The sequence below is a fragment of the Sinocyclocheilus anshuiensis genome, unplaced genomic scaffold (genome assembly GCF_001515605.1).
Source record: "Sinocyclocheilus anshuiensis isolate Anshui unplaced genomic scaffold, SAMN03320099.WGS_v1.1 scaffold453, whole genome shotgun sequence".
Classification (NCBI taxonomy): domain Eukaryota; kingdom Metazoa; phylum Chordata; class Actinopteri; order Cypriniformes; family Cyprinidae; genus Sinocyclocheilus; species Sinocyclocheilus anshuiensis.
Genome location: NW_015537979.1, coordinates 1,132,340 through 1,134,545, shown reverse-complemented (window position 1 = coordinate 1,134,545; position 2,206 = coordinate 1,132,340). Strand labels below are relative to the sequence as shown.

Here is a 2,206-nt window from a genome sequence, read left to right as displayed (position 1 = left end):
AAAAATATTTCACAATATTACTGTTTTTGCTGTATTTTGGATCAAATAAATGAAGGCTTGGTGAGCAGAAGAGACTTCTTTAAAAAAACATTAAAAATCATACTGAACAAAACCTTTTGACTGGTAGTGTATTAAAACACAATTTCTAAAGTGCCTAAATGTCAAAATTAGTACAATATATTTGTTGAAAAATCCTAATACACTATTGAGTTATTAGGCTGTGACTCATAATATTTTTGTGTTGCTGTCTGCTCTAGCTCCCTCCCTCCCTGTACAATAAATCCATGTGAATATCTGTCTCTGCTAAATGTTTTTAATGTAACTTTACAATCGATATTGATGTCCTTTAGCACAGTATTCTGATAGATGATAATAATGGGGTGCTACTGATAGCCTAAGAGATACTAGCAGTTTATTACTCAACTACGTTAATAAAGACAAAACTATGTAGCGTATTTACAGATGGAACTGACCTGCACTTGAAGCCCTGAACAGGTCAGTGATGTAGCTACGTTTCACTGCTGCTTCTGGCCGCTTTCTCTCTTTCATCGAGTCCCGCGCATCGGTTCTGTTCGGAATCGTTTGACGGAAGCGCGGAACACACGTGAGCCGATTCGTGTAGCGCAGTGCTGATAGTCAAGACTAACCGATTTATGATTTATTATCGATTTTATTATCAGTGACAAAATCGGTAATGATCACTTCGGTTCATTGAGAAGGCATAAATATAAAATATTATTAAAAATAATATAACTAAAAAAAATAAAAAACAGTATACCTGCGTATACCCTCCACTACACCACTGAGGATAGGTATAAATTACAATGCTGCTGTAAGACAAGGCTCAAGGATCATCAAGTGCTTTCTATTTAATTAATCTGCTTCTGAGGAAACTCTGGGGTTAGACGCATATTAGGGAAACTTCTACACTAATGCATGTATATAATAATTATTAGATTTAGATTTGTGACAGTTCAGCCTTCCTGTAGCTCAAGAGATTCGAGAGGACATTTTCTCTTTTTACAGCACCTTAATGAACATTGCAATTTTAAGTTTCTATTTTGCTAAATTAATTATTGCAATGCCAACACCTAAGTTATCTTTTTACGAGTAGTTACACTCTAAAAAATGCTGGGTTATTTCAACCCAACGTTGGGTCAAATGTGGACTAACCCGACTTTTGGGTTAAAACTTTAATTTAAACACGTAACCCAACAGCCGGGTTAGTCCATATTTGACCCAATGTTGGGTTGAAATAACCCAGCATTTTTTAGAGTGTATATTCTAGCATTTTGTGGGTGTTCAGAAAATTCAGTTTTCCAAAATCAATAAAATAGTTGCACAAAATGACATAATTTTATCATTGTAACAGTCTCTGCCAAAAATGATAATACAGTATTTGCTACTATAATAAAACTTTATTATTTTGATATACTATTAGTCACTGTCAGTAAATAAATAAATTGCCTAACAAAAAAAAAAAAAAAAAAAAAAATCAGCATTTATTTTATAACATTTGATAAATTCATTATCATTTTACAGCAGCTAAATAGTAAAACTGAAACTAAAACCATAAAAAAAAATTGTTACCTGAAATAAAATAACCATTAACTGAAAAACAAAAACATTTTCCAAGTGTCATTTTGATGCAACACACACACACACACACACACACACACACACACAATATAAAAATTAAAACGATTATTAAACCTTGTTTAATTAAATATTAATAAAAACTTTAATATTATCTCAATAAACGGTATTAGTAAATAACACACTAAAATAACACTGCTAGCCGCAGTGAGTGTAGTAACTTTGAAGTTTTGGCAGATTACTATGGTAAATTTGAGCTAAAAACGTCGTCAGATTCCTAGTGAAGTGAGTGGAAGTAGCGCGTGTTGTTCATTAGAGGGCGTGTGTGAGTCTTCTACAGAACTGATGCTTTCTTCCATTAAAAAAACGTTACATCTGTTAGGCGTCCGTGAACAATATCATTCATTTGACCGTTAAGGTGAGTAGCAATTTTACAGTTTATAACAAAGTGCGACGAACTGTTCTTTTAAATGAGATGTTGTTATAAAAAAGAGCAGCGTTTGGATGCGTAGAGTAGCCAACCTTCAGGAGCAGGTACCTCCGCAGCGGGAGCGCTTTCCGCCACTGCCGCTTCAGCGGGAGCTTCTACCGGCGCCGCTTCCGCAGGAGG

At 34.5% G+C, this 2,206-nt stretch overlaps 1 pseudogene; it reads right to left on the bottom strand.

Moving 5' to 3' along the window:
• Positions 1–2,206, bottom strand: part of LOC107673414 (myosin-binding protein H-like) — a 23,176-nt pseudogene that overhangs the window by 20,815 nt on the left and 155 nt on the right.